Genomic DNA, 27,517 nt, shown 5'->3' on the forward strand with positions numbered 1-27,517 from the left:
CGAAAATCAGATCTGAAAACTAATCACAAGAGAAGTACTAGTCTCTGCAGAACTAAAAACAAAAGTTTAGCCATACATGGCGAAAAACGAAATCAAACTACCTAAAATAAACATTTACTGATCAATTCTAAACTAAATGTGTGAGATGATTCACAACCTTCAGATCTTCAAAAGTCATTGAAAGATACCAGAAATCGCCTTTAAAAGTAGTTTTTTCATCTGGAATCGTCCAAAATTTCGCAAATGATTATGAGGGTTTTATTTATACTCAAGGTAGAAACATCCAGAGAAGGAAATCAAAATATACAATCGCATGTTGGTAATATACGATCGCAAGTTTTTGAATTTTTACCAGATTTGCCCCTAAATGATGCAGGATACTCTTTTCGACGTTTATGGAACCTCGCACTATTTATGTGATTGCATGGAGCAAATTTGCGATCGCAAGTTTTGATTTTTTTTATTTCAGATGACTTCCAAACAACCTATTTTGATCCTGGGAAGCTTCGTGGAAAGCATGCGATCGTAGGAAAAACATGCCATCATACATATGATTGCATTTTTGGCCTATCTAATTGTAGATTTGGAATTTTCTACAAACATGAAAGTTGTCCAAAATTGTGTCTATTTTTCAGAATATTTTGAATCTCATTAACCGGAGCTACGGTTCATGAGATATGGTCAAAATATTGACAGGGGGTCAAAGCTGCCAGCAACATCCTTTAGCTTCAGATTGCAGATTCTTTCTTCATGTGATCAATTCGATCGTAGATTTCTAGAAAAAAACCATTTTACAAGGATCAATCAAAATCCTCCTTCAGTTCCAACTTCATTTAAGCTCCAAATATGCATCCAACTGCTCCCAAAATACTGCTTCACTCGAACTATCTGAAATTGACATAATTTTTTTTAGCAATACGAGAATTCTAATAAAATACATGAGCTGAAATTTATTTAAATAAATGACATGAAAATGTACAAAATATGATCCTAAATGATAATGAAAACTACCCTATAAGATGAATAAAATGGTATCTAAAAAATCTCCCCAAGCTTAAACCTTACTTCCCCCAAGTAAGAAAAAGACAAAACATTATATACAAATGGAAAGATGTAGATGGCCTAAAAAAATTTAGAATAAAATAAAAGAAAACAAAAATACTTCACTCGTTTTTTAGATATTTTATATGTATAATTTTTTATATGATCAGACTTTACATTGAGGGATTTCTAATCACTACTACCTAGACGACCATCCTGCTACCTTTCATGCATCATAGACTGTCAAAGTGAGGAAGATCACGAAATAGTGTAACCCAATAGTCTAACCACAGTTTTATTGAAATTTTATACCTTAATTAGCTTTGTGAGTGAAAATTAAATAGTCCAGGATCTAATGTCCTTCAGACTAAATAGTCAAGAACCAGAATCGACGCATCCTTAAGAACCCGTCACGGCAAATCAGCTTTCGCTGAAGCTGTGAGCCTCACCCGTAGGGAGCCAACTCCTATGCTTTCAATTTTTCGAGAGCCACAAATTTCATATCATATAGTTCTTCATTCTCTAGATATAACTTTGAGACGGCTTCTAATTTTATTGAACTTGAATTTGTATCTTTGGTTTTAGCTTGAGTTCTTCAATCAACTTTAGAATTTCCTGAGATTTCTTCGATTAACTATTTGAAATTTTAATTTGGGTACTGGATATGACAGTTGTATGCTTCCTTCCTTGTTGACTGTGTGGATCTCATATAAAGGCTCTCTGTTACCGCGAGGGTAACACGTGTCAACAAATAGGTCCGTGTTATGTGGGTCCAAAGTTGTCGATAAAGGTTCTTTTTAAACATTATAAAGAAAATCATCCCAAAGTTGTTATTACCGCCCACAAAAATATTTTAGTATCCCATTTGTTTTGTTTTCTAAGGTTGGGCTCTCATATTACAGTGTTTGGGTCCCCCAGTTATGAAATTTGATTCTACACTTCCAATAACAACCCTATCGCTTCAGATTTTCATTTTTCATTTTCATTTTCCAACTTCGCGGAGTTATCAAATATAAAGAATGTCCCCATCTTGTATTTTTTAAACTTTTTGAATTATTTTGATTTTCTAAAAGTTTTTAAGAATTTTAAAAAACAGAAAATAAAAAAAGCTAGAAATAAAATCTTTTTGGGGTTTTTTTTTTAAGAATGTAGAAAAATAAAAAGGAAAATTAAATATTTTTTGGATTTTTCGAATTTTATATACAAATGCAATGTCGAAAGTAAAATGTAAAAATAAAAATAAAATTTGAAAAATTTAACACACAAAAACTGAAAATTAAAAAAAATGGAATTTTTTACACTAACCACCTCCTCAAGCTTAAAATGATGCAATGCCCTCAGTGCTAACAGAGGAATGATCAACTCAATAAAGAAAATAAAAACAAAAAGCATGCAACTAGTAATGAATGTACCTGATAAGTTCACAAAAATTTTGATTTTGACGAAGACGTGGCAAAAAATCTGATTTTCAACAACTTTGTCAACCCTCTGATGTCCCCAAGCTTACTTAGAATTGTGACCATCCCTTTATCGAAAGCGAAAAAAATTAATCCTCGGGTTGCCTCCTGGAAATCTTCCCATTTTTGAAGTCGTTGGCTCGACTTTGCCTAACCAAATTAACTAACTAGTGTGGTTCGGACTTCTCTGAAGCTCATCTCTTTTTCTTGTGACTCTAGATCCCTTCAAATATGGAAAGATGGGTGGATTTGAAACTTGTTCACCAAACCGGAAAGAATCCAAATTGTCTTCAGATATGTTCTTTTGATTTTCAAACTTCTTTCTCTTTCTGATCTTCTTTTCCTTTCCAAAAGTCCTCTCTTTGAACTCTTCAGATTCTTTTCCGTTCATATTTTTGCATTTTGGCTTCTATTTTGGTACTTTCTCGATCAAAATCGTCACTCTCTCCTCTTCTTTTTCCAAAAGTATGTTTCTTTTCAATTTTTATCTGATTTTTCTTCTACATGAATCAAATACTCCTCCTTCACTTCCTCAAGCTTATCTTGTACAAGGTCCTCCAATGTGTATGATAAATTCATGTCTGCAAAATTTTCTTCCAAAGAGAAATTAGAAAACCCACGACACCCATCTAATAAAGGATTGTTGGTACCCATATAATTGACATAAATCTTTTCAGAAAGAAAATCATCATTATTACTTTGAAATTTAACCACTCCCTCATCAAACTCCATTGAAATCATCATTACTGGTGTTGGAGTTTTTTTTTTTTTTTTGATTATTCTTCAACCAACACCTCTTCAAACTCTTCAACTTCAACTCCTATTTCCTCTATATCTCCTTTTTCTACCCGAACTTCTTCAAATTCTTCTTCAGCTTTTTATGGTTCAGATGAGCTTGGGCCCCCATATGTTTTCCCACTTCTCAAGGAAATGGAACTAACATTGTGCTTCAGATTGTTTTCAATGTGCCCCATCAACTTTCCTTGAAATTCCAAATGACCCACAGAAGTGGCAAGTTGAGACACCTGCTGTTCCAGATTCTTGATATTGGATTTGGTTTCTATCTGGAATGCTTAGGTGCTCATGGAAAAACTCTTCATTACATCTTCTAAGGCCACGTTGCGACTATTGGGTTGTTGATTGAGGATTGATGCTAAAATTCGGATTCTAGAAATTGGGTTGAAAATGAGAATTATACTGAAAACCCGGTGGTTGTTAAAATTGTTGTCTTTCTGAAAATTATTATTCTAATAATAGTTTAGAGGTAGGTTATAAGTATTATGTTGCTGGTATTCTCCGACAGCTTTGACTGGAGCAACATCCTCTTGCAAAATTAGACACACATCAGCTAGATGTTCCGTTTTCCAGAGCATACCACATGGTTTCTTCACAACTGCTTTTTCTTTTGTCAAGATCAAACAACTTTCGTCAGCTCAGATATTTGAGAATCCAGATGATCATAGCTGACTTCCTTTACTCCCTTTGGTTGATTTGGATACCGGATGTCTTTGTTTTCAGAATGCTATGACTCTATTGCCAACTTCTCGATCAACTCTTTGATTTCAGTTGGTGTCATATCACCCAAGGAACCACCACTAGAAGAATTTATAAGGTGCCAATCCATGGGTGTAGGATCTTCACAGAAGAAATTATAGAGTTGAGAATCGTTGATCCCAATAACTATGTAAAGCTTATCTTTTTCCTTGTTTGATCCTAAGGATTTATCTTTGGAGACTGGAAAGTCGCGTTTTTTGGAAAATACTTCTCTAAAAATAGCTTCACGGGTTTTACCGTTTGGTGATAGAACCAGATGGAAGTTCATATAGCCATTTCCTTGCTGAGTCATGAAGTGAAAAAGGGAATGCCCTTAACTTTATCTGATCTTCTGTGACAGCATGAGGCTTCATTCTTGAACATACCACATGAAATTTCTTGAGGAATTTACATGGGTCTTCATTTTCCAGATCGCGGAATGTGCGAAGAAGATGTATCAACCCTGATTTCAACTCAAAGCTTTGTGTTTCTAGAAAAGTAACGCAAATGGGCCGCTGATTGACTTCTTGAGTGACCCAATCTCTGAGAGTCTTTTCTACTTCATCTCTACTCATGGTTGATTCTTCAAATTTGGTTCTGAAGAGTCTGTGGGTTCAGATTTAACGAAAGAGGGTAGGGAATATGTTTTATAAGACTGTTTTGAGGAGAAGATGGTGGTACTTTTGAAAAAACGGATCTGATTCGTTCCACAAGGGAGTTCCTTGTAGTGTGATGTTTTCTACAGGTATGGAAGATGTTGAACCAAAGAAACCTGCTGATTATTCCTTTCTTGCTACTTCTTTATTCGGTTTCCTTGCAATTCTGTTGATTTATGGTTCAAAAGCTAGAGGTGTACCTGAAAAAAATTCATGGCATATAAGTATTAGAAAGCACCGTGTCCCCGATAACGGTGCCAATTGTTTAAGACCGGTTGTCGCACCCGATTTAAATAAATAATATTAATCACTATTGGTTGCACAAAAAGTATAGCACAGGGAAGCAGGGTCGAATCCTTAGGGATACAACCTAAAAGTCAATGTGTTTTAGCATCACACACATCTAGTAAAGAAACAGAAATATAAAAGTTTAAACTAAAAAAAACTAAAACTTGCAGTGATCTTAAATTAAAAGAAACTCAATAATAAAAACTATTTTAGTTCTGCTGTGACTTTCCTAATCATGCAACTAATTCATATTAGTTATTCAGAGTACGTTCAATCTAAGCTGGTTCTGAGAAAAACTAACAATCTCTAGTATAATCTCTTTTACGTAGATTAGTTCATCAAAACTAGCTCCTTAAATTAACCCTAACTTTTTACAATTCAATTAAACATGGTCTTAATTAAATCTGGAAAATTGTATTAAGTTCTTTGTGAAATTCCCAGCAATACCCAATACTTCTTACAATCTCAGATGCGTAAAGGTATGATCTTTTTTAGTTTATACAAGAGTTAAATCCCAAAACAGAACCAATCTGATACTATTTACTTTTACTAGTTGACAAGAAAAATTATAGATTCTATTAACTTATTAACTAGAATGATAAAACTGTAGCTTGGTGATAAGGCTAACAAGAATTTAAAACCAAACGTTCATTAAGCTCAAAACTGAAAATTTTAGATAGAAACACAAAACGAAAATCAGATCTGAAAAATAATCACATGAGAAGTACTAGTGTATGTAGAATTGAAAAGAAACATTTACTGATCAATCTTCTAAGTAAACATGTGTGAAGATTGTCACACCCCGGCCGTCGGCGGAAACACCGGGTAGTGTAACGTCATTTTTCGTATCACAATTATATAACAAACATTGAACAATAATTAAAGAAAATACATACCTTTATTGATGATTAAAAGTTACATAACTATTTTTCTAGAACCTATTGCATAATATCCGACTATGACATATTTCTTAATGAACAGAAAGATACTAGTAAAACTTCTCCTGTTCGAACAGAAAGTTGGTGAGTCCACAGGTTTTGACTCCATAAAATAATACATTTCTATACATTCAAAAGTATAGTTTTGAAAGTATCATTTTGACTTTGCCACATTAGGTATAATTGTATACTTATCAATTAAGTGTTATACCAAAACATTTCTTAATCTTAAGGTATAAGTAGGGGGAAACTTATCCTTAACATTAATACTTGTATACGACAAGGTATAATGTTTCTAACAATGTGCTACCATGAGCCTGTAACCGCTGCTATGACATAATACCTCTGATAGAACAATACACTCATGATTTACCATGAGAACAAATACACTCATGATTTAACATGAGAAAAAACACCGTACGCTTCATCGACGTCGGAATAATAACAAATAAAAGGGTAGTTCATCACTTGTTTTTAGTTGACTGTAGCTAACAGTCACAAGTGGGGTGGTCAGCCCGTATACTAATTATACACGACTTCCTCGCTCACACGGGATTAACGGTTAAAGTTCAGAGGATTTCCACTAAGATCCCCAACATTAGTTGATGAATACAATTACTCATGTAGACTTCAACGGCTTCCTATAGCTCTAACAACAAAAGCATTTTCATGTCTAAAACCTTAAGTTACTAGACTTTGCTTTTAAAATTACTCCTAACTTCATAATATTTAGGTAGTATAACAGCTATATCTTGAAGTAAAAACCAGGTTTTATCTTGACCTAAAACCAATAATAACAACATATAACGTTTCTAGTTTTATCTTGACATAAAACTAACAATAACAACATATCCAGTTTTATCTTGACATAAAACTAATAATAACAACATATAACATATCTAATTTTATCTTGACATAAAACTATTAATTGCAACATACTATGTAACTTAACATATAAAACTTCCGAATATAACTTCGGAACTATATCGCACACAAAATATATATAGAATCCTAAGTATCACTCAAGATCTACATTAATAATAGTTGTATGTACTCAAAATGTTATATTTAGAACAATCATATCTCGATTATCATAACTATATACTATCATATAGACATAATAACAAGATATATACAATGACTAGCATGCGTTTTCCACCGAAATATTAGAAAGTGGGGCCGTGAAACTCACCTTAGTAGCGTGATTTTTATGATATCTTAGCGAAACAGTCAGCGTGCGAGTTCGTCGGGGCTCGGGATGCAAGAGGGCTTCAGCAAGTAAGAGAGGAAGAAAGGAAATGGTGTAAGGAAGTGAATGGGTCGATCTTGCTATTTATAGTAAGTTTTTATGACACTCACGTCGTGAGTGTCATAAAACTCACGTCGTGAGTCTCATGATTCACTCCGTAGACTTGCCATTTGTGTCCCTAGCTTTGGAAGGTGGCATGTGACTCCTCACGTCGTGAGTGTCATAAACTCACGTCGTGAATTTTTGATCCTATCCTCTCCCAGCTTCTAGATTCTGAATTATGACAGAATGACTCCTCACGTCGTGAGTGTCATAAAACTCACGTCGTGAATTGGATCTTATCCTCTCACAGCTTCTAGATTTCGAATTATGACAGAATGTCGTGAGTGTCATAAAACACACGTCGTGAATTGAATGAGCATTTGTGTGAATCCAAACTCAAACTAGGGATCTGTAAAAGTTTCTAAATAATTTTGAAGTTCTTTTCAAAATGTTTTTCAAAATTGTTTTCAATAGTAACCAAGAGATGGACAAGATGTGTAGGAAGTATACCCCATGTTACCGCATTGTTTTTTGTTATTGATGATTATGATAGAACTGCATGCTAGCGATAGGATAGGGATCTTAAGGAGTTGCATGGTAGAACTGCCTGATGTTTGATGCCTGATAACCTAGAAGGACTTCTTACATGTTAGACGAAATTGACATCATTATTGTAGCTGCTTTGTATGTGCATCATAGTTGTACATAACAAAGATTCTATAGCTTGAGAAAGTTTGACTTAGCATTTTTTGATATTCTTTTCTTATTGAGGGCTTAGGGTTGAATCAAGTATTCAAATATCTATGGGATCCATCGTTATGTATGATTAGCACGCACGAGTGGCTGTAGATAATAATGGAATAACAACAAGGTGTGGTGCTAGTCGTAAGCCTCCAAGATAATAATGGAATAACGATAGGATCAACATCGTATAATGACCTATCATTTTAGTTGTTAGAAACTGTCATTTTATTGAGCCTCTAAATTCTTACAACATTAGTCCTATTGGTATGCTTGGGTGTTAGTGCATTGTTGGGAGTCGAGAGACTCAGTGACTAACTGGTTTGGATCTTAATGATAGTGGAAGTGTGTTTTGGTGGGTGCATTAGTAATGAATCATAATTTACTTGATGAATGTTGTAATTTGGACCCTATTTTCTTGAGGTTGGCTTATTAGGGGTATGCTTACGAATGTTGCGTTTGGTTCTGAAATCTCGAGTCATGATGTTTGTTGTAAATGTCTCCAGTAATTTGTCATGTGAATATACACCCGAGCTGATAAGGATTCAGATGCAAGGTGAAATTCTTGGGGGAACCATCATTATGGTTATGGGAGTAGTGGGTTGGTGATGACTTTTCTGGAAATCAAGCTTATAATTAAGGTTTTTGGCCACACCTTCCGGATTTGAGATTTGTGGAAATTCGTGATTAAGATGTTTTAAGTATTCTTTCAGTATTAATTGGTGGCGTTCCTGGTAAGGGAACTAGGGGTAGGTATGATGAATGGATGATCATCAGTCTCATGGTATGGTTACTGAAGTCTAACTGATGAGTTCCCAATTTTGATAAGTGTATTGATGGAGTTGGGATGTGGTTGTAGTTTTGAGTGTTTCCAATTTGAGTGTATTTCACTGGAAGTTGAGTCTTACAGGTTAGATGTAAGCAATTTCTTATTCAAGTCGCATATTTCTTGTTGAGCATGGAATAACATCGGTTGTGGAAGGAAGTCAGTTGCTTATGATGTCATCCGAAGTTTTGGAAATCATAGTTTTCCCAACCTTCTGGGTCTCTCAGAGGTTTGGGATGTGCGATCAGATTTGGAATCCATAAGTTATTGGTTACTATTCGGGATGTGATAACTACGACGACTTGTATAGGAGGAATATGAATTGGAATAACCGACAAGGGGTTCAGAGGATGTTTGTGTTGGACTAAGTGTCTAATTCCATAACTATAATTGGTATGTACTTCACCCAATAGTAGCATGGTCCATTTGGGTTGCGTTCACCATAGCAACTTGACAGGATGAATTATGAGAAAGAGGTTGATGAATGATTTATTAATATATTATAAGAATAATATATTAATTGAGAAATCCTATTATTTAATTAGTATTGATCAAAAATTAATTTGGAATCAATTTGGTGATCAAAAGAGACTGATTAAATGTGTGGGGACTAATATTGCAATTAATTGTCAGTTGCAAGTTGGGCTGTGGACTCCTAATATAGAAGAATTTGTATAAGGGGGCTTCTAGGAGGGTTCCATAGATTGCTTAAGGCCTAAGCATAGAATTAGGGTTTCAGTCTAAAACCCTTGCAGCACAACTATATAAAGACCTCTTGGCATGAGGTTTTCACCCACTTGCTTCTAAGAACAATTCCTAGCCGAAAATTCTAGCCTCCATGCTCTCCAGGGGCGGATCGAAGGGGATCCCGGGATACCCCACAAAATTTTTTCGGTAGTGTAATTTTTGTTTACGCATCCCTAAAATTTTTTTTGGTATAATGTATATATATGCATCCCTCCACTTATAAACACAAACAAATAATTGGTCTGTTGGTTAAGGCGTTGGCTTATTCAAGCAAAGGTCTTGAGTTCTATTCTTGCTTCTTACATATTCTTTGTTTATTTTTGTTTTACTTTCCCAGCTATTGTATCCCACATCGCTAAACACATGTAAACTCAGCCATTTTTTTTCTATTATATAAAGCTGTTATGCTCATGCTTTATTTGATATCTACTTTGAGTCCCACATCGATTCAAGTATCAAAATATACTTCAACTTCATGTTTATATAACAAGACTTGAGGTTAGCTAAGGATTTGATTAAGATTTAGGTTTAAAACCGAAACTGAACCCGGGAAACCCAAGTCCCGGGAAAAAAATTAGGTTACCCTAAAAAAAATTGGGATACCCCTTTACTTTGGTCCTGGCTCCGCCACTGATGCTCTCTCTATTTTTCATCTATTGCTAGCTGGTGTTTGTGACTCCATTAGAGGTGCAACTATATGCTACAAGAAAAGGTATTCTTCTAACCATGTTTAAGTTAATAATTTCAAAAATTATATGCTAGATTAGGGTTTACGATCTGGATAATAATTTGCATGTATAACTTGAGAAAAACCTAGATCCAAAGGATTAGGGTTGCATGTGCACCATAGGAATATTGTAGTGTTGAAAACCCATCAGTCGTATCAAAGCTTAGGGTGTTTTTCTGTTGAAGCAATTGTATTGTTTCCAAAGCTGGAAAAAAAATTCATTTTTAGTCTCTGACTGGTGGACTCGACGAGTCCCATGAAGGAACTTGACGAATTGGACCAACTCAACAAGTCCATACCCTGACTCGATGAGTTGGTTCGTTAGATGGCAAATTTTTCATATTTTTGGCCTAAATTAGATTTGGATAATGATCATAAACTGTTTTGACTGTTAAAATTCGAATTTTCTATTATGGTAATGATTATCCTCATCTAATTGAAAGATAATTTTCATAGTTTAAGATAATTACAACATTATGTGATAAATTAATTATTTCTAAACTTTGATTTGAATTTTTTTACCAAGTAATAAAGATAAGGTCAAAATTTATATTATGGATAAATTATATGATTAATTTAAATTATTTTAATATTTGATCTAAAAGTTTTGAAGAGTTTCAATACTTTCTCTCAAGTTTTGGAATTTAAAATTTGACTAAAAGTTTTAATTTTGAAATATTAATTTCTAAAATCCTAATGTTTTAGAAATTTAAAATACAACCCTTATACTATTATAATATTATAAGTATAAAACTTATATATATATATATATATATATATATATATATATATATATATATATATATATATATATATATAAAAGATGAGTCAGTCTTACAATTATTAGGCCTCATTCCAGAAGTTGGTCTATAAAATGACCGCCATTGGGTATCACCTCTTACCCACCATACTCTTGACTAGTGGAGGGTCGTTAGCTGAACAGGTAGGATAAGACATTAATTCCTCATTAATAAGTATAATGAATATTATAAAGTAACTAAATGTTTTTATAAATTGTCAATCTTAGTTACTTTAGGAAAAATGTGAAAATGATGTTATTCCATGAAATTGCATTTTGCATCTTTTTGAAGTCGTTAGTGGAGCATGTGTGATTAACTGGCACACTAAATTGGACTAACAAGGGTGGAAAAGGGTAGCTCTATAATTATCATAGATCCATGGAGTGTGTGTGGTAAACCGGCACACTGATTAGCTGAGAAATGACTCGAGTGTACCAAGCTAATTTGCATGGTTATACACACCTTGTTTGTGATCCTCGATATCCTAGTCACAATCTTGAAGGACATAATCAAGATTTAACATGCCATCGAAAAGTTCAATGAATCTAAAAAAATCTAGGAATTTCATTCATTTAAAACCTAATTGTTATTTTTGTTTTTCGTGGTGGAATTGGTAAATCGTCATTTACCTACCTTCATATAATTTGTAATTGGATTACGACATTTGTGTTCCAAATTTTGAATTATAGTGTTACGTCCTAGCCGTAATATTTTATTTGGATGTTATATTAAGGATTGATTATCTAATCTAAACTTCGTTCCTTTTCTTTTTCAGATGTCTAGCTGGAACAACGCTTCAAGCTCGAACCCCTCAAGCTCTTTTTCTCTTATGAACATTTGTGGGAGGGTCACCTTCAATGGGTCAAATTTCAATGATTGGATCCACAACATCCACATGTCCCTCCGATACAAGGAGACATAATACGTCCTCGATGAAAAGCTCAAAGAGATAGACGAAACCAATGCTTCTACTGAAGAGATAGCTTAGTATAGGGCTCATGAAAAAGATGCGACAAAGGTGTCATGTATAATGGTAGCCACTATGACTCTTGAGCTCCAGCGGTTCAACGAGGACTACTAGCCTTAAGAGATGTGCCAAGATTTGATGGAAAAGTACGATCAAAGTGCACATCAAGAAAGGTACGAGATTGTCACCTCGTTGATAACGACCAAGATGAAAGATGGAGATGTTGGATTATGTGTCTAAGCCATAAGTATATTTGGTATGTACTTGACTCGATGGTAGCATGGTCCTTTTGGGTTGCCTTCACCAGAGCAACTTGACTGAATGAATAACGGAGAAAGAGGTTATTATGGTTTATTAATATATTGTAGGAATAATATATTAAAGGAGAAATCATATTGTTTAATTAATATTGGTCAAGAATTAATTTAGAATTAATTTTGTGGTCAAAAGAGATTAATTGAATTAAGGGGATTAAAGTTGTAATTATAAGATAATTGCATAATGGGATGAGGAACCCTTTGGATAGGGTTGGACGAAATCTTTTGGGAGCCCATAAGGATTTTGTCTAGGGGCTAAGGTTCTTCAAGATTCTTATGGGCTGCTTAGAGCCTAAGCAACCGGATGAGATCTTTGAGTCAAACCCTAATTCCTTATCTATATAAAGAACCCTTAGGTATGCAATTTTCGGCCAGTTGAACCCTAGAAGGATTGCTAGCCAAATTTTGAGCCGCCTCCCTCTCTCTCTCTCTCTAAGATTCTCCAATTGCCTTGTTGGTACATATCAAGGTTTGGGGTTGTGAAGCTTTCGTAAAACAAGATACTCATGACAAGCTCGAACCTCGAAGTGAGGGATGTATTTTCATCGGCTACCCGCAAACATCCTTTGGATATCTCTTCTATAGACCGAAGGACGATGTAGTCGTCGTTGCAAGGAGAGGAGTTTTCTGAGAGCGAGAACTCATAGGCCAAGGAGACAGTGGGAGGCAAATCGAGCTTGAAGAGATTCAAGAATCGATAGATGAAGGAAACTCTACCGCTGGCACTCAACCCGAGGAGGAAACTCCGGTTGAACCGATTGATGTATCGTTACCTCTTAGACGTTCCGAAAGAGTTAGGTTTCAACCCCAGTTATATGGTTTTCACATTACTACCGAAGGGGACACATATATTAGTGATAGTACACTAATAAACCTTGTTGAACCTAATAGCTATAAGGAAGCCATGGCAGGCCCGGAGTCTGCGAAGTGGAAATAGGCAATGGATAGCGAGATCCACTCCATGTATGATAACCAAGTTTGGAATTTGGTTGATAATGTATCCAGACGTAAGACCGTTGGGTGCAAATGGATCTTCAAGAAGAAGACCGACATGGATGGAAAAGTACACACGTATAAGGCGCGATTGGTTGCGAAGGGCTTTACTCAAACTCCCGGAGTTGACTATGATGAGACCTTCTCACCAGTTGCGAAAATAAAATCTATTAAAGTGATGCTAGTTATTGCCGCATTTCATGATTATGAGATTTGGCAAATGGATGTCAAAACCGCCTTTCTTAACGGAAAGTTGGCTGAGGATGTTTACATGGCTCAGCCAGAGGGGTTTGTGGATCCGAAGCATCCGAATAGAGTGTGTAAGCTTGAGAATTCCATTTATGGACTTAAGAAAGCATCTCGCAGATGGAATCTTTGCTTCGATGAGAAAGTCAAAGAGTTTGGATTTGTACGAAGCGAAGACGAATCATGTGTATATGTGAAAGCCAGTGGGAGTATAGTAAGCTTTCTCGTTCTATATGTCGATGACATATTACTCATAGGAAACGACATCCCGACTCTACAGGAGGTTAAGTCCTGGCTCGGGAAGTGCTTCGCTATGAAGGACCTCGGAGAGACTTCTTATATTTTGGGAATAAGGATAGTAAGAGAGAGAAATAAGAGACTAATAGGACTTAGTCAGAACACTTACTTAGAGAAGGTACTAAAACGTTTTAGTATGGAAAACTCAAAGAAGGGAGAATTACCGATACAAAGTAATGCCAAGTTGAGTAAGACTCAAAGTCCAAGTACCGAAGCTGAGATAGCAGAAATGAGCCGAGTACCATACGCTTCCGCAGTTGGCTCAATCATGTACGCTATGACTTGTACTCGCCCTGATGTAGCCTTCGCTTTGAGCATGGTTAGCAGATATCAAGGGAATCCTGGCAGAGCACATTGGATTGCGGTGAAGAATATCCTTAAGTACCTTCGGAGGACGAAGGAATGGTTCTTAGTCCTCGGAGGGAGTGATGACTTAAAGGTGCGAGGGTAGAGTGACGCCAGTTTTCAGACCGACAGGGACAACTACCGTTCGCAGTCGGGCTGGGTCTTTACCCTAAATGGTGGAGCAGTGACATGGAAGAGTTCCAAGCAGGAAACCATAGCTGATTCAATGTGCGAATCAGAGTACATTGCAGCGAGCGAAGCGTCGAAGGAGGCAATATGGCTAAAGAACTTCATTGGTGATCTTAGAGTTGTACCTGCTATAAAGGAGCCCATGGAGATTTTCTGTGATAACGAAGGAGCGGTTGCCTTGACCAAGGAACCGAGGGATCATGGTAGATCACGACATATCGACAGAAAATACCATTTCATTAGACATCGTGTAGAATAAGGAAAACTCATAGTAAAGAGGATATCATCAGAAGATAACCCAACAGATCCGCTTACGAAGGGACTGAGTAGGGTTAAGCACTTGCAGCATGCTAGGAGTATTGGGCTGAAGGATGATATTAGCATAGATTAGATAGTAGTAGAAACGTGTAATAGGTAAATGTAATTAACATTTGATGATTAAATAAAGGAGTTTTATTTATGAGTAATGTTACTATCTTATGTTAATTGTTTAACTATTGTTTGACTTTGCATGTTTTGACTTCCAGAATAATTGAGTTTATTAGGAATAATCGAATTGTTCAAATTGTCCACAATCGTTCATATGTTGGAAGTAGATATGAATGAAGATTGTCATGAATTGGTGTGTAGATTGTCTAAATGGTGTTAGACATAGCAAAGGATTGCTGCAACGTTCATGAGTGCTTATGAACTGGTTTTGAGCATTGGAACAAACCCGCGCTTGCTGGAATCACCTTATGGAATAAGATATAAAAGGGTGATCGCATGACGATAATATCATATAGTCTTAAAACCTGGATATATGGTTTGTTATTTGTTAATTGATTGTACATTGATAATGCGAAAACGCATCAGTAACTCGGTGTTATAAAACGCATTGTTGTGTATAGTGAGTTAATGAATAAGTAAATGCATATAAGTCGAAGTTTTTCTGTAACTTTTATCTAAGAAGATAAAAGTGATATCTCGGCCGCTCGATGATTTAATTTGACTTATGTGCCGGGCCCGGTCAGAACTGAGTTGATGTGTTCGATTAAGTTCTATGTCGAATAAATTAGATATCGAGAAACCTAAATGCTTGACTAACCATTCCATAGGATTGTCAGCATGATATCTAACAGAGGACTGTAAGATCCCTTATCTAAAGGACAAGATTGATTAGATCAGAGTTTGACCGCGTCTTTGAGAGCTACGATTGCAAACCGAATTGTACTTGTGCATATAGTTACTAGACTTATCGAAGTGGGAGACTGTTGGAATAGTGTCTAAGGTTACAACTATATTAGGCAAGTATTTGACCCGGTTGTGCATGGTCCTTTTGGGTTGTCTTCACCATAGCAACTTGATAGGATGATTTATTAAGAGAGAGTAAATATTATTAGTATATTATGAGAATAATATAAAGAATAATACATTGTTACTTGATTAATATAAGTCATAGAATTAATTGGAATTAATTTGGTGACTTAAGGAGATTAATTAAATAAGAGGGTATAAACTGTCAATTGTTTGATAGTTAAACTTTAGACTGTAAATCCATATAGATATGGATTGGACGAATTCTAGGAGCTAAAGGATAGCTCAAATCGTCCATGGTGTTATCTAGGAATGGATTTGGATAGCCTTAAGAGAAGATTATCCAACTAGGGTTTAAACTGTAACCCTTAAGGAGTCTACAAGTATAAATAGACCCTATGGCTGAGGGAATTTGCCACTTCACCTAAAGTAGAGAACCTCTGGTCGAATTCCATCCCCTCTCCTCTCTCCCAAATCATCCTCTTTGCTTTTGGTGTTTGTAAGCCATTAGAGGAGTGACATTTGTGACTCTAGAAGCTCCAAGACAACAAGGTCAACAAGGAATTCAAAGGTATGATTCTAGATCTGTTTCAATGTTGTTATTTAACCTAAATAGTCATTAGAAGTCTTGGATTCATAGCATGTTTAATTAGAAAGCCTAGATCCAAGCATTAGGGTTTTGCATGCGCACATAGGAAAGTTCTTATGGCTAAAACCCATCAGTGGTATCAGTGCCTAGCTTGGTTTTCATTAAATTGTTGCTTAATTGTCTGAAACTAAACTGCAAAATTCGATTTTTTGGTGTCTGAGTCATGGACTCGGCGAGTTCCAAAGTGGACTCGGCGAGTTGGCCTGACTCGGCGAGTCCCTTTGTGCACTCGGCGAGTCCAAGCGTCAGGAATGGCCAGATTCGGGATTTCTTCATAATTATCTTATGGAAACTTTCCTTAACCAAATTAGATCAACCCTAATCCGATTTTTTGATATATATGACTATAATCTTGATCTAATTAAAGATATTTATCAACTAATAAAATATTTAATTTCCTTATACGATAATTAATTAATTATTTTGATTATTTTGGTAATTATCTTAAAAGAAATCATGAATAAATCAAATATAGATGATTAGAAAATTAATTGTTAATTGAAATTATTTGTTATTTGATCCTCCATGTTTTAAATGTTTAAAACTTGTCCTCAAGTTTTGAAATTTACACTTTGTGATTAAAAGTTTTAATTTAGACAACTTAAATTTCAAACCCTAGATTTTAAAATGTTTAAAATACAACCTTATACTAATATAATATTACAAGAATAATATATATATATATATATATATATATATATATATATATATATATATATATATATATATAACTAAAATGCTAGTCTTACTGTTAGTAGGCCTCATTCACGAAGCCGATCTATAAGGTGGGTATAAGGTTGCGGCCTATAAAATGGCGCTTAATGGGTGTACACTCACACCCACCGCTTGCTTGATCGGTGGAGGGTCGTTAGCTGAACGGGTAGGATAGGGAAACCTCATCCTCTCATTAAAATTATAATAAGTAATACAAAGTAACTACACATTTTTAAAATTTCCCAATCTTAGTTACATTAGGAAAAGTGAATTGGTGCAATCCCATTAAATTACACTTTGCACCCTTGCTAAGAAGTTAGTGGAGCGTGTGTGGTTTACCGGCACACTAATTGGTTCTAAGCAAAGGTGACAAAGGGTGATTCATTGTTTATCATAGTTCGATGGAGCGTGTGTGGTTTACCGGCACATCGAATAGGTGATCGTTACAATGAAGGCACCATGTGAATTTGCATGGTAATTCACACCCGCATTGTGATCCTCGGTATCCCAGTCACAAACAAGAGGGGCATATCGAGATTTAAATATGAATTGAATAGTTTCAATGAATCTCATCCGAACCTAGGAATTCTCAATACACTTAGGACTAATAGTTTTAGGTTTTGTGATGGAGAATTAGTGAATCGTCATTCACTTACCTTCAATTTATTTTCATGTTAGATTACGGCATCCCTTTTCTAGTATGTAAATGTTATTGTTGGATCCTAGCCCTAATTTTTCTTATTGGGTGATAATTAGGGATTCTTATTCTAATCTATCTTTGTCATTTCCTTTTGTAGATGTCGAACGCAAACAACACTGCTGCTAGTTCTTTCACGTTGATGAGCCTTTGCCAAAAGGTCACCTTTGATGGAACGAACTTTAGCGAATGGATAAGATACATTCGCACCATTGCTCGCTATGAGGATAAGGAGTATGTCCTCGAGGAGAAGCTCGAGAAAATCAACCCTGAAATCGCTACTCCCGCTGATACATCAGACACATCGCTATAGACAGTAAATTCTTCAACTCCATCAGGTAGGGAAAGAATCAGTGCCTCACATAGTTTCTTCTTTTACAAATTGAATGCTTCTTTGTGCTTATCACTCCAAGTATAAGTAGTTCCTTTGTGAGTCAAAGTTATCAATGGAGTAGCGATCGAAGAAAAGCCTTGGATAAACTTTGGTAATATTCGGCTAATCTCAGAAAGCTTTGGATCTCCGTGGGACTTCTCAGTTACTTCCACTTCATCACAGCTTCAATCTTTGCTGGATCAACCATTATCCCTTCTTGGTTGACCACGTGACCCAAGAATTTGACTTCTCGAATCCAAAAATGACATTTGGAGAACTTTGCATACATATTCTCCTTCTTCAATAGTTTTAACACTTCTCGTAAGTGTCTTCCATGCTCCGCTTGGCTTTTCAAGTAAATCAGAATGTCATCTATGAACTCTATCACGGACATATCGAGGAATGGTTTACAAACCGTGTTCATCGAATCCTTGAATGTTGCTAGAGCATTGGTTACTCCAAACGACATAAGCAAAAACTCGTAATGTCCATATCATGTTCTGAATGTATGCTTCTCGATATCCTGCTCTCTCACCTTCAGCTGATGATATCCTGACCTTAGGTTGATGTTTAAAAAATAAGTTGAATCTTGTAGTTGATCGAAAATGTCATCAATCCTTGGCAATGGATATCTATTCTTTATCGTTGCCTTATTCAGCTCTCTGTAATCAATGCACATTCTCATACTCCCGTCCTTTTTCTTTACGAAAAACACCGGAGCTCCCTAGGGTGATGAACTAGGTCTAATGAAACCTTTGTCCAGTAAATCCTAAAGTTGCATCATTAGCTCCTTCATCTCTGTTGGTGCTAATCGGTACGGTGGTTTTGCTATTGGCATGGTTCCTGGAAACAAGTCGATACAGAATTCCACTTGTTGATCAGGCGGTAATCCAGGAAGATCTTCGGGAAATACTTTCGGATAATCACACACTACAGGAATGCTCTGAATCTCCTTTTTTCCTTCTTTGCATCAATTACGAATGAAAAATATGATGTACATCCTTTGGCCAAACACTTTTTGGCTTTCATTCGAGAAATAATCCAAGAACTTACTCTGCGTTTGTCACCATACACCATAAATGACACTTTCCCTGGCGGGTTTACTTTTACCGTCTTCTTCTTGCATAATATCTCAACATCATTGGCACTAAGTCAATCCATTCCCAACACGATGTCGAAACCGTTTAGTTCGATAGGCAATAATTCCTCGTGGAACTTATTCCCATTAAAGTCAATGAAGATGTTTTTCATAAGATGGCTAACTGGTATAAACTTGCCACTAGCAACCTCAACTACTAAAGCATTGTATAGTCTATCAACAGGCAAAGCTAGTTTTCTACCAAATTCATGTGAAATAAAGGAGTAGTTGGCTCTAGAATCAAATAAAATTTTGGCAGGCAATTCGTTTACAAGAAAGGTACCTGAAGCGGCATCAAATTCATCCTTCGCAGCTTCCAGTGTCATCTGGAAGGCTCTCGCCTTCAGCTTTGGTGAAATGTTGGGTTTTGCTGCCTCCTTCTTCTTCGGACAGTCTTTCAAAATGTGCCCCTCTTCGTTACATCCAAAGCACAACTCTTGTTGCACCGACACTCATTGATATAATGCCCAGTTTTTTCACATTTGTAGCAAGTTACTTCTTCACTACATTTCCCAGAGTGCTTTTTCTTTCACTTTTCACACCATTTCACTTCGACTCTTCCTCCTCCTCCAAACTTCTTCGAATTAGACTTCGAAAATTTATTTTTCTTGTTGGAACCTAAAGTTCCTTCAAACTTTGTCTTTTCGCCAACTTCAACCTTGCTGGCAGTTCTTCCCTTGATCATATCCTCAACAGACTTGGCAGCCTAAATAGCTGCCTCTAGAGTAGGTGCCTGACGTACATGGCAGCCCAAATAGCTACCTCCAGTGTAACTCGGATTTCAGCATTCTTTATAATTACGGAATCCTCGTCACAACCACTACAACTTCCTTCATAGATATTAGGCTTATATAATATTTTATTATTACGCTCATATTTATCCTTACTTCATTTAAATCACAAGAATTAAGCATAAAACACAAAATACTCAAATAATACATTTTTATTATTTCAAAATGGTTTACAATGGTTAACCTAGACTATTACCTCAACATGAATGCCTAGCCTAGAAACACGAGCGTTACACATTAGGTGGTCACCCTCTTTCTTGCGAAAGAAGGTTGGGTCAACCGAACCTTGTTTGAATTTTGACATTTTAAGAAATCGAGTTAGAGTTTCTTACGAGACTCTAGGCGCTTACTTTAAACCATAAACAACTTTGTCTGAGATGTAGCAGTGATTGGGAAATTTTTCGTTCACAAAACCAGGTGGTTTCTCGACATATACAGTTTCGTCTAGTTCTCCATTTAGGAAAGCACACTTGACATCCATTTGAATTCCAGTCTATTATCGTTGCGAATATTGCGAACCAGCTTTCGCAGTTGAAGCTCAACTTTCTATATAAAATTTTTGAGTGTAGGAGTTGCCTTGGATCTCTGTTTAAGAAAGAAAACCCAAGAGAAAAGTGAAAAATCATCAACTATAACAAGAATATAATTCCTACAACTGACACTTTCGAGTGCAGATGATCCACAAAGGTCTATGTGTGGAACATCTAAGGATTCGATGATTTTCGTGTTTACTTGAATGGGATGGATTTTCCTACTTTGCTTCCCCATTTCACATGTTGCGCATAAGTGATCCTTATTAAACATTAATAGAGGAAGCCCTCGCACATGATCATCAAGCACGAGCTTGTTGATATCCTTGAAATTTATTTGCGAAAGTCGTCTGTGCCATAGCCAGCTATCATCAGAGTGAGCTTTTGTTAAGAGGAAGATAGTAGGTTTTCCTTTTATCGGGTTCAAATTTAGAGGATACATTTCTCCTTTCCTAGGAGACTTCAAAAGAATAGCTTTCGTTTCCTTCTCTATAATCTTAGAACCATTGTCATCAAATCATACTTTCAAGCTAGTTCCCACAACCAGTTAAGAAACACTAATCAGGTTGTGTTGTTGTCTTTACACTTAAGCCACTTTTCTTATTGAGAAATCTCCGTATCATCCCATAGCATTTGATCATTCCAAATAAGTTGTTTCCATACTTTACATTTCCCCCATCTTTCAAAGCACGAAACTCCCTCAGCTCTTCCTTTCTTCCTGTCATGTGACGTGCGTAACCACTATCAATATACCATTTGTTGTCAAACTACTCGTCATGTATAACCTGCCAAACTTAAGTAGCTTTAGGATCCTAAAGTTTCTTGGGTCCTTGTGAGCCTTTTACAGAAAGTGGAAAAGCAATGGATCAATCAACCATATAAGTTCATTTAATCTAGGTGGTTTCATCATTTTTCTTTATTGTGAATACTTTGTGTTCGTCTTATCAGTGTTAGTTTGTTTTTTATTATTGACGAGATCTTTGTTATCTTTCCTAGGTTTAGCTATCGAATTCTTAGCTGGAACTATAGAATCAGATAACATCTTTCCCTTTCCTTTAACATCTCTGACAAATGCTTTCATAGGTTGAGAGTGATGACTATCCAATTTCTTAGAAGGTGAAGATTTTTGAATGAAACTTCCCTTTAGTTTTTAGGAACCACACGAATGACAGTGTGAACATTGTTTGGAATTCGCTTGCGAACTAGCTTTCGCTTTTTGATTGGAAGCCTTTTCTTTGTCGATATAGTTGGAGTTTCGGGATTACCAAAACTGCTTCCTTTCATTGAGATTCTTTTGATATCTCCTATTCCTTTGACGGTTTTGCTCAGCATGTTGCTTTGAAGATTTATGAATATTCGCCTTTCGCTTCGATTCACTTGCATGAGGTTCGCTTCTTTCAGAGTGATCTTCGCTTAGACATTTCTTAGTACCACTTGGACTGCCTTTTTCAAAACTTGAAGGTTTAATTATTGGTTCTGCAACATAACGTCCTTTAACTCTCCAGGAGGTTCTTTCAGAAAGACCCTTCGTTTCGTCTACATTATCAATTGGTGTAGACAAGAAAAAATCATCACATCCATCTTTGTTGTCTTCATTAACAATGGACATTAGTTTGATGGTATGATTTTTTTCTAGTCCTCCAATGGCAAATACTTGATTTGGTACAGTTTGGACTTTTGGAAAAACAGTTGCTTTTGCTTTTAGTGTTTTTGGTTTATTTTGAGAAATCCGAGCAAATTCAACTGAGTTTTCAAAGATAAGGACTTTTGCAGGTCCAGGTTAGTTTTTCACAACCTTAGAACATTCAACCTCATCCTTTACAGATATTTCGCATGTATCATTGTCCTAGTCATATTCAGATGTATTTTCAAGATTGATTTTATTTTATGAACTTAACTTGGAATTCAATGAGTCAAATTTCTGTACAGTTTCGGTCTTGATTTTCAACATGTCATTTTCATCAAACAAGTTTTTCAATATGTCCTTATGATCTTTCGACTTAATAAAAGATTCAATTTTTTCCAGTCCAATTTTGTACGCTTCAGAGGTTTCGTCTGAAGAGATGATAGATTCACACTTATAACAATCAGCATCAATCTCGTCTTCCTTGAATTCAAGGAAGGGCAAGATCATTTTTTTAATATTTTTACCTATTTCACAATCTAAATGCAACTAAGTAATATTTGTATAAAGACGTTTAGTAATCGAACAAAAGATGTTTCTTTGTTTTAAAAATTACAAATTAACCCTTTTCAAATAAATTGATTCATCTCTAGACCTAGACAACTCTAACTCTATCTTCTTAATCTACATCCTTCGCTCCTCACTCTTGGATGACCTCCTGCTGATTTCATCAGTTTGGTTAGCATTCTCTAGACAAGTTTGTTTAAGACTAATACATATACTTGAAAAGGTGAATTTTAGGTCGTTTAATTTGGTTTAATAGTTAGATACACATAACTTAAGGGATTTAAGAATGGTATGTACCTTTTTGATCAGTTGATCACACTCATTGATTTGCTCACCAATATTTTTCGCTGCAAAACACTTGTCATCCCCATTTCCCTTTGCATTCCCATATCCACCATCAGTTGACTCGCCGTTGATCACCATCAAGCATCTACCAGCGAACCTAGAGCTTTCTTCTTTCGCAACGAATGCCCTGCCATGTGTGGGCTTACGAACTTCCTCATCCTCAGAGTCAATTGACCAAATCTCCACTCCTCCAAACGCATCATCTGTTGTATTTTCCTGCACAATTAAAGCACGCATTGAGTTAACGTTAATCTTCTTCATCTTAATCTCTTCCAACTTATAGAAGTGGTAAGCTTCATCATCCTCTCCTTCTTTTTTCTCATTTAGCCTCCTCAGCATGCACTCCATTTCCATATGATTTTTACCATGACAATAATTGTAGTCATAGTGAGAGTCACCTATAAGCTTGTTTTCCTTCTTTTCTTCTTCTTTCTTAGGAGTGGTTTTATTCTCCTCCTTCACTTTCTCGGCAATATAGCTTCCCTTCCAGTTTCGGTTCTTGGTAAATGGAAACTTCTTCTTGGCGAACCGCTTGGGATTGCTGATCATTAATGTATAATCTTCGCTAGAGAGATCACAATCAGAGAGCTCTGTTTCTGATTCTTCTTCTGTAACATTTTTGCCTTTCGCCACAAGAGCTAAGGACCCCATGCTAGACACAACTTTAGTTTCTTTTGTCACTTTGCTTTTGTGTGACTTAAGAATGCCAACAAGTTTGGCCAATGTACAACTCTTGAACTATTCATGTGATTTAACAGTTGAGACTACTGCCATCCATTCAGGTCTGAGACCATTCATGAATGTAACTTTCTGCTTGATCAGCTTTTGTTCTATTCCATGTTTAATCATCTTACTAACAAGATGATTGTATCAGTTGAAAGTTTGGCTGAGATTCTCTTCTGGATTTTGTTTGAAGGCACCAAACTCTGAAAGTAGGAGTGTTTGGGTGGAATGCTCGAGATCAACATCTATGGAATAAAGCTCTTTGCTTGTTCCAAATTTCTTTCGTACCTTCACTAGAGCATACAAAGCAGAACGTATCAGACTGCAAAGCGAACCTTATAACTCTCACTACTTTAATATTACTGATGAGTTTGTCTTTCTCATCCTTAGGAATATCCTTCATATCAATAAGCAACTGGTTGTACTCCTTTTGAGTTTTAATGATTCGTTTAGTTTCAGAGTGAACAAAAGGACCCAAGTCGTTTCCCAGATCAAATATCCATTGTCTTCTAACCTAAGAGCATAGTAGTCAAAGTGAAGAGCCCATACTTCATACTCATGAGGATATAAAATCAAAATTCTTGTGGTTGACCCTCTGCTTTTTTAGATGTTTATTGGATTGGATGAAAATTCGTCGTACGACATGTTGACCTGTTTTTCGATACCTGTTAAGAGTCAAACTTATTGGATCGTATTAGTGTAATATCAAGATCATGGAGTAGTGTAAATAAAGTAGGGATGACTCTAACAATACGGACTGAGGATGGAGATGAGGAACAAGTGATGAAAGGGAAACTGCAGTCCCTACATGGAAAGATTGACCAGCTGCTTCAATCTACCAAAGCCTCTTCTACTGACGATTATGGTAAATCAGCTGTAGAGTCTCTCTTTGAGCGAATCATGAAACAACATTCGGCTTCTGCTGAAACCTCGAATAAAGTTGCTGCTAATTCTACTGAGGTTTACAAGTCCACAACCGAGAAATTCGATAAAATAATTGAGAAGACAACTGGTTTCGTGGAGAACTTCCAAACCACCTAAAATTCCAACACTACATCAGCAAATGAAGCATTGAAGAGTCTGGGATCTCTCTTCAAGATTGAAAAGACGAAACTCCAAGAGCTTCAGACCGGTCTTAAATCCGACCATGAATCATTTCAAGCCACTCTTTCATCTCAACTTTCTCAGCTTAAGGACGAACTTGTAAAGGAAAGTTCTCTCAAAGATTCTATTGCTCTTAAAACCGAAGAAGGCAAGGTGTTAACCACCAAACTTGAAGCTTCGGAGACACAAGTTAATGATCTGTTATATGAGAGGGCAATCATGCGAAGTTGTATCACTGATGTTGTTAGCATGCTCCCGAAAATCATTGAGGCTAGCGACTCAATGATTACCATCACAATGTGTAAGCATCATCAAGAAAAATTAAGGCCTATCTTTGACATGCTTCATTGCCTTGAAGGTTTTTCTGATCAAGACTTTAATCCGAACCAAAGGGAGAATGGTTGACTGGTGGTGGATTAAGAAAAAAAATATGGATGGTGGATCACGAAAGGGAGAACCCAAAGCGCCTAAAGCTCTTGTCAAGCCTTTTGTTAAGCTGAAACCAAAAGACAAGGAAACTTTGTTTCGTAATGAACCAATCATTAAAAATGATAGAGAAGAAGAGCTTACTGAAGAAGAACTAAAAAGACGGAAAATTCGTGAAGTTGAAATGGATGATCACCAGCGAATCATCCGTGAAGCTGAAGAAAAGGAATGGACCTAGAAAGAAGCACATGCTACTCTTTAGAGTAAAAAGCTATTGTTTCCCGAGTGGACCCTAAATCGAATCCAGTGATGTTGTTAATCTTCCAAGCCAATATTGGTTAGAACTAGTACTTTCGTTCGACCTTCAGAACATGCGAGACTCCCAACTTGATCTGTCCATTATTCCAAAAGCCTTTCATTTTTGTTCTTATTTTTAAAGTGGCGTATGCTCCAATTACAGATAGTGGAGTGGATCATATGCTCTTGTCGTTCTATCTAAAGAATATGAAGCCCCAATATGAAACATGGCCATTAAGAAAGATTACAGGTGTGAAAGTTACAAGGCCGATTGAGACTGATAGTTTTCCTAACACCAAGTTTAAAGTAGCGAGGGGTTCAGCTAGCCAATGCTCTAAGTTTACTCTTGCAGATCTTCCATGCCTCAACCCAAAGGATTCGTTCCCGCTTTACAACATGTTGTTGAAGAACATGGAAAAGTATGAACTTGTCATGTCTCATCTCAAACTTATGATACAATCTTATATTAAAGAGAAGGGAGAGATGGATGGTGAAGTTGTTGTGATCCTCCAAAAGAAGCCTTCGATAGTTCTCAAGGAAAATCCTAAGGATTTTGAAAAGATGAAACCAAGAAAACTCTACAGTGGAGATTGGTTTGTGGTTTATTATGCTATGGAACTATCTAGAGTAGACTTTCATAAAGTCTGCTTCTATCTTTCAGATAAGCATCTCTATACCACAACCTTCCTTGAGTTCATTTTGGAGCATGTGAGCAAGTTCAAAGGCAACAAGAAAGATGATATCAAGTGCTTCTCAGATAGGGTTCTTTGGTACATTGAAGTTCGGCAAGCAATTTATGCCATGATACTGAAGGTGTATGAAGTGTAGAAACGAATCCAAGGTTGAAGGGTTCGGGTCTCTATTTACGCAAAGGGGAAGAATGTTGATTATATTAGATTGCGTCATTAGTATGTTTTTTTTATGTCCATTATGTTTACGGTTTGGGCCTGTCCAGTCATATTTATTGTTAGGCTTACATTATAAATAGTGCATGCATGCAACCATAGTTGTTAACGTTGATTTGATCTTTTCATTGTAACCCTAGCACGCCTCTATAGTAGCAATTCTTTATAGAGTTCTTTTGAGCTTGTGGTTTTTAATCATTCGACATCTTTTGATCCATATTGTGTTCTTGTTTTTATATCGTGCAATATTTTACTTGTTAGAATCTAATCTATCTAAGAGGATTTTATGCCTAACACCTCGGTAACCCAGTCACAAACTTGAAGAGCATATCGACATTTAAAAATGCCATTGAAATGTTCAATGAATCTCAAAAGGAATCTAGGAATTTCAATTCAATTAAAACTTAATTGTGTTTTTCATTTTTCATGGTGGAAATTGGTAAATCGTCATTTACCTACCTTCCAATTATTTGCAATTAGATTACGACAACCCTCTTCTGAATTGTAAATAAATGTATTGGGTCCTAGTCCTAATTTTCATTTTGGTGTTTAATTGGGGATTCTTATCCAATCTAAACTTTGTCTTTTTTTTTTTTCAGATGTCTACTCAACGCTTCTAGCTCAACCCCTTCCAGCTCATTATCACTCTTGAACTTCTGTGGGAAGGTGATCTTTGATGGGACAAACTTTAACAATTGGATCCACAATATCTGCATGGTCACCCATTACAAGGACCAGAGTATGTTCTCGACAAGGAGCTGAAGGGGTTGACACTACCACGGCTACTCCCAAAGTGATTGTTGCCTACGAGGCCCATGAGCGAGATGCTATGAAGTTTGATTGCATCATGCTCGCAACAATGACTGCTGAACTCCAAAAGTCGTATGAGGAATACTATCTCTACGGGATGCACGAAGATTTCATGGATAAGTTCCATTA

The sequence above is a fragment of the Lactuca sativa genome, chromosome 1 (assembly GCF_002870075.4).
Source record: "Lactuca sativa cultivar Salinas chromosome 1, Lsat_Salinas_v11, whole genome shotgun sequence".
Classification (NCBI taxonomy): domain Eukaryota; kingdom Viridiplantae; phylum Streptophyta; class Magnoliopsida; order Asterales; family Asteraceae; genus Lactuca; species Lactuca sativa.